At 37.9% G+C, this 7007-nt stretch overlaps 1 long non-coding RNA gene across 1 annotated transcript; it reads left to right on the top strand.

Annotated features, from left to right (window-relative positions):
* Positions 1-786: 786 nt before the first annotated feature.
* Positions 787-4026, top strand: LOC107765815 (uncharacterized). Its single transcript, XR_001643518.2, has 2 exons — positions 787-1275; positions 3762-4026. It is a non-coding gene; the product is annotated as an uncharacterized LOC107765815 (long non-coding RNA).
* Positions 4027-7007: the final 2981 nt, after the last annotated feature.

The raw sequence follows: 7007 nt of genomic DNA on the forward strand, positions 1-7007 counted from the left end.
TTTGTACATTACTAATTATCACGTGCTTTTAACTGCAAATTTAGAAATTTCTGTACTTGTTTTAGTAAAGTGAAAATGAGAACTTGTTAGCACTTCCGCGTTGGCTTGCCTGACAAGGGTGTTGGGCGCCCTCATGACCTATAATGGAATTGGGTCGTGATAGTGGATGTAGACATGTAATTTTTGACCCTCTCCAAAATTTTACTCATTTTAGTATTTAGATATTTATTTTAAGTCTAGTATTGCTATTTTGATTATATTTTACTTTTTTGCTTTAGTTTATCTTTAAAATATAAATTACAAAAATAAATTTTCCTTTATGCTAGCTATTTGTTATTTTGACTAGTAAATTTTAGTTTTTCTTACTTTTCATAAAATTGAAAAAAAAGAGTCATATTTTTGGTTTGATAAATATGAAAAAGAAATGTTAAATTTCTAACAGTAGATTGAAAGATTTTATACTACCTTAAGAATATAGCTATTTTGTTTTCCTTAATATTCCTATTTTCATTTAGGAGTAGTGTTTTTATGTACTTACTTTTGATTTAGCTAAAGGAAAATCAGAAAAAAAATCAAAAAGACAAAAGAAAAACAAAAAGAAAATGGACCCCACCCACACCTTGCACACTTGCACGTTCTTCTTCATTCTGTTTCCAAGAACAGATTCAGAATGCATACTTGATTTTGCTTTCTATATTTGTTATATATTATATATATATATATATATATATATATATATATATATATATATATATATATATTTGTGTGTGTGTGTGTGTGTAACATTTTGAAAACCCTAGTATAAAATGCTCTCACCCTCATTCTTGGGAAGCCACCCACACAACTCTAAAAGTAAAACCTTTCAGCACATAACAAGAACCCTAAGAGAGAACCCTTCTTCTTCACCCCCTCCCACAAAAAACCAGCCGCAACGCATACGGACATAAGGAAAAGAAAGGGGGAATCGAGGGGAAGGACAATACCATGATGAAATTTCAATCAAGCCAACAATAGAAAGACCAATTTTACCATTTGCACTCATTTCCTGATTTTTGATATAACACATAATCTAGCTTGATTTGGGAAAGCAGTCCATTCTTTCTAGTTCGAAAATACAAAAAGAATTCTATTTCTTCTTTTTCAATTCTTGGATTGTGGGATTTCAAAGCGTGGAGCCCGATTGATCTGGGGTGCCGATTCGATGTTTATTCGCGGTCCAGTTCATTTTTGAGTCTTAGAGTTGTCGAATAGTCACGTTCAAACTCGTGATTTGAGGTCAGATTCTTACGTTTGCCTTTTCCTAACATTCTGTGTATCAACTTTTGAGAAAATGTAGTCATTTGCTTGACATTAGCAGTGTATTCATTTGGTTGGCACTCCTATTGCTTTCATATTCCCTTTTTTTTATTATATTTAAAGATTATTGTTAGATTATTAGCTTATCCTTCATTAAACTTGATTAAGAAGAAAAAAAGATTGATAGTTTACTAATATCTTCAAATTAGTGATTTGTTGGAATATTATTGTTTAATTGATAAATGGGTTGTGGGGTTTATTTAATTTAAAGAAAAAAAGAAAAAAAATGAATAGTTGAACTTTTTAAAGCAAATTGTCATGGCAGACAACTTAAAGGTATGACAATCGGGGCTTTGGACCATTTCTGTTAGTTTTTTCTTAATTTGCGTTATACTCGTTTAACCGCTAATAGCTTGTCTAGGCCGACCACATTCGGGTAGGCAAACCTTAGGTCTTTTCATTTATTTTGTTCGAGGCGAAAGGTCGTTCCCTATAGTTCATATTCAGGGGAATGACCCGTAGACCTTGTATGTATTTTTATCCGGGGTATGCCCCGTAGTATCATGTATCTAGAGGCCATGACAAAGATGTGAAATAATATAGTATATACTAGTATTTAGGATTTTATTTTATTTTTCTTTTTCTATTTTCTTTTATTCAGAGGGGACGACCTCGAGCCTCTAGTGTGTTTCTTTTTCTTTTTCTGTGTTGTTAGCTCAATTTTAATATCTTAAAAGCCAACTAGATAGAGTACGCAACCGTGGTTTTCACGAGATTTGGGGAGTACCTAACACCTTCTCCCCGAGTCAAATGAATTCCCTTACCTGAATCTCTGGTGCAGACTTAGTTTTGGAGTCCAAAGTGTTTTAAAGGAAAAATTATTTTTTTTAAAAATGGTGACCTGGCACGGTAACCGAAACCAATGTCAGGTGGCGACTCTGAGTTTTTTTTCTTTTGAACACAATTTTGTCACTTTTTAATTAAAACCCCTTTTGAGCTTCAAAAATCTCTTTTATTAATTTAAGAGAGTTAGTGGAGTTTGTTAAAAAAGGGGTGTGACATCTCTGGCGACTCTGCTGAGGAATTACAGGTTCGAGCTGATACTTGATTTTGTTGGATTTTTAGAATATTCGGTTGAGGTTTTTATGTTTCTTTATTTGCTTTATTTGATTTATTTTTGTTTATGTCACTTTATTTGCTAGTTGTTTTATGTGTTTACAGTTTTTCCTTTATGTGTTACTACTTTATAATTGTCATCGTATGCATTACCCGGTCAATTTTTTCTGCAATAAGTCTCGGAGTACGCGTCGCGTACACGAACTCTTTGTTGAGTCACCCTTATTTTAGGGGGGGGGGGGAGGGAGCCGTCGGACGAATGGAGTGGGTGGAAAGCTTGAGCAGCCACCATCGACCATACGCTCCCCCGAATTGCCTTGTTAGTGAACTCCAAACATAGGTCAGCCTTTAGGTCATTCTTATTTGCATCATGTCATTTAAACCTAGCAGGGCTCGGTCCCAGGCACCGTGTCCCGTTGTAGGAGGCCTATCCAAATTATGTCAAAATGGGCTCGTGGCCCAAAATGACATTTAATCATCCTATGTGCTAAATGTTGCATTTACAAGGGTAGATAGGTCATTTGGCGGACCGATGTTTTGGAAAGAAGGGTGAAAAATGAAGCAATTAGGGCCCAATTATATTTTTCTTTTACAACTTTTTCAAGAAAAAACAAAAAAAAAATTGAAAATGAAAAATCCTAAAAGATTTTTCACTTTTCCATCATTTTCCAAAAAAGAGAAAAAAAAAATACAAAAAGATTTTACATTTTCCATCATTTTTCAAAAAGACAAAAAATATAGTTTTTCCAAATTAGTTGCATTTTTTTAAAAAGCTTTCTCCCACGTTCAATCTTCCCGAACTACGCGAACCTGATTCTCGTCTTTCGGGGCGGGATACGTAGGCAACCCACATAGAGTTCGATCTTCCTAGTAAGTCTTAGGTTCTTGGCTTTGCGGGGTCTTAGCCAAATCTTGCATGTCTAGCCACTTTTGGCCACATCGGCCATTCTTGCAAAATGGAGTTATTTTCGTAAAAGTGGTTCAATTACCCACGTCTTAGAATCTTGAGTTCGCAACTAGGTGTCATATTACTTTAAGGTCCGTCCTTTTTGAGTTTGCATCTTTAGCCACTTCTGGCCATATCAGCCGTTTTTGCGAAATGGGTCATTTCTGCGAATTAATTTTTGGGCCATGATTATTGGGAGTTGAATCCATATAAGTATTAGTAAGGTATTTTCATATCTGAGTAGTCACCCTTGGTGATTTTTCACTTAGAGCCACTCTTGACCACGTACGTTAATTTTCAAAAAATAGCCCAATAGTGTCTTGCATGTATCCAACAGGAGGTGTTGTGGTGTCGCATAGTGTCTTGAGTCACTTATCTATTTGGTCTTATTTTTCTCATTCAGGTATGGATCCATAAACCAGGACTCGAGCATGATAGATACTCCAGGACCACGGAGCTTCTTGAGGAGCCTTTTTATGTTTTTGAGTCTATTGTTCATATTTTACTTTCTAGTCATGTACAGTAGGATTCAATCATTTAGTTGGTGTCAGATTTGTCGTAGTGTAGTTTAGTTTGCCGAGTCTCTCATTATCATACCTCATATTTGTATTTGAAAAGCCAAAAAAAGTTATAAATGAAAAATCCAAAAAGATTTTTGTTTCTTTACTTTTCCAGAACTACGTTTGATCTGATTCATGAGGGACATGATACGTAGGCAACCTACATAGGTTTCGATCGAATCATCATTAAAAAAAGCAAAAAAAAAGAGACGAAAAAAAGAAAAGAAAAAAGAGGGAATGAAGTTGTGGGAAATGAAAAATGAGAGAAAATAAAAGAGCGATAATCAGAAAGAAAAGAGGGGAAAGAAATGAATAACCAAGAAGTGTTAGAAAGGAAGATGAAGAAGGAAATGGGGCAAGAAGAGTGAAATTGGGATGATGCCATATGACTTTCGTACCCTCGAAGCCATTCTAGTACTGTTAACTGTGATTAGGGGGCATTGCACACAATGTGATATTTCTATCTGAGAAATGCTCTAACGATAACATGTTGGCTTTGTTTTGCTCCCTTTGTTACTTTCATTATTATCATAACAGAGGGTGGTTAGTTTGTGGCACTTTGGCGAGTCATCTGTACAATACAAGGTCAAAAGAGCATTGTAGACATGGCTAGTAAAGACTTGGACACTAGAGTTGTAGACCCACCAAAGGAGATTGTAGAATCAGAATCGGAACTGAAAGAGGAGGTTAGAAGGTTGAAACGTCAGGTGGCGGAAATGTATCAGGTCTGGATTAGGGGACACCCTCCACCCTCATTCCCTACTAAATATACAGAAAACCCTGCTTCCAATCCACCATTCTCTCAATCCCAGATGCCCAATACCATTGATCTTTCCCCACAACACGCACAAAGCTTCACCCCTTACCATAATTACCTTGGCACTTCCTCCCAAACTTTTCATGCTCCACCAGCCAAAATAACCGTATTCTTAGTTCCAGATACCCAATACTATGTCCCGAAACCCACCTTCAAAGTCTCAGATCCTTACTCCTACACTCCCCACCTTGAGACTCATGTAGAAACCGAGAAACCATCCAAGAACGCAGAGCAGGAGGAGATATTTAAGAAGGTAAAGAGTTTGGAGAAATCATTGAGAAATATGCAGGGGTTAGGAAGCCAGGTAAGTGTGGCTTATAAGGATTTGTGTTTGTTCCCTGATGTCCAACTACCTGCTGGGTTCAAGATGCTCAAGTTTGACTTGTATGATGGACATGGGGATCCTGTAGCTCATCTGAGAGTTTATTGCGGTAAAATGAAAGGCGCCAGGGGAAAAGACGAATTATTGATGGCGTACTTCAGCTAGAGTCTGAGTGGGGAAGCTTTAGAATGGTACACCCGCCAGGACGCCAGCATATGGTACACATGGGACGATTTGGCTCAGGACTTTGCTCGGCATTTTCAGTACAACATAGACATTGTCCCAGATTGCCTGTTCCTAACCAAGGTAGAAAAGAAGCCCAATGAAAGCTTTAGAGAATATGGTTCCGATGGAGGGAGCAAGCTGCACGGGTCAATCCTCCGATGGAAGAAGATGAGATGGTTGAATACTTTCTTCAAGCCCTGGAGCCTACTTACTTCGGATATTTGATCTCAGCCATTGGTAAGCCTTACAATTATGTGGTAAAGATGGGAGAAATGGTGGAAGAGGGACTGAAGTTAAGCAAGATCATGAGCTATCCTGCCTTAAAAGCCACAACATAGGCAATTCAGAACGACATAAGAAGCTTGTCGGGTCAGAAGAAACATGATGATGTTGCCATGGTTGTCTCAGGATCACGATATGGCCCAACGGGTCCGCCTCACCAATATACTCAGCCTCGACCCCAACCCAAAACCTATCCCCGAGTTCCATATAATCCACCTCAGCACTATCCTCCTAACAACGTCCGGTCATCTGTCCAACCATTGGGTCACTCCTTATGGCGAGCACCAACACCGCATAATACTCTTTCGCCTTCATAACATTTTTGAGCACCCAAAAACCCTAGAAAACCGGGGCATAGAAGGGAACAAAGGCAAAGAAATAGTTTCACGCCAATCGGAGAATCCTACACAAGCTTGTTTGAAAAGTTAAAACAGTCTGGCCTGATTGAGCCGCTCCTCGGCTATACTCCAGACCCATATGCAAAAGGTTTTGATCCTACTGTACGGTGAAGGTACCACTCTAACGTCCAATGGCATAGCATTGAAGATTCTCGTGTTTTGAAAAGGGAGATAGAAAGAATGATTCAAGAAGGGATAATTGTGGTCCAGGACAGTGACACCCAGAATATCGCACAGAATCCTTTGCCTACACATAATGATGCACACTTTGTGGGGGAGATGCGTGGTGGAAGGGAGTATGAGAATCCTCTTGGGAACTTGCTGACTCAAGTTGATGATATTGAAATTGGTAAAGGTCCGAGTAATTTTGATGTGCAATCCAGTGGATAAGATGTCAAGCTTGGTAATTGGAAAGACACTCCTTTCTTGGCTAGCCAGGGAGGAGTTTTGGTGGTTTATTTTGTTGTCATTTCTGTTTGTCCGGATTATTTCAGGGTTGTAATTCGGATATTGTCTTGTGTCTCAAACTCTTCTTCTTCTCATTTTGTCTAGTTCGTTTACTTGTAGTAACTCGTCTAGTGTTATTTAGGATTGTTCCAGGGTTGTAACCATTGTCTATTTTGCTTGTCCTGTTCAAACCCTTTTCATCATTTGTCTAATGCAATCTCCTATTTTCTATTAGTTCTAGTCAGTTTATGTTTAGGTCATTTTTCCTTTTATAGTTCTTTTTATGCCGACTCTAGTGACATGACATGCACACATAATTCTTAGCCTGATCTTGAAAGTTAGTCTAATTATGAAGCAATGGCACAGTTTTAAATATGATAAAAGGATGCGAATGAGGAAACAATTAAAGATTCACGCATTCTAAGATGACCTGAACTTTGAATTGAGTGAAACTAAGGCAGTAAGTCTAGGAAATGAAGAGGTTGATAAGAGCATACAACAAGGAAATGGCTCTCAAGCAGTTTGAGGTAAATCAGTCAGTGCTGAAATGCATTCTTCCACATCAAGATAAGGTTGAGTCAAGTCTGCTTCGAACTGG

Source organism: Nicotiana tabacum, chromosome 8, assembly GCF_000715075.1.
Source record: "Nicotiana tabacum cultivar K326 chromosome 8, ASM71507v2, whole genome shotgun sequence".
NCBI classification, from domain to species: domain Eukaryota; kingdom Viridiplantae; phylum Streptophyta; class Magnoliopsida; order Solanales; family Solanaceae; genus Nicotiana; species Nicotiana tabacum.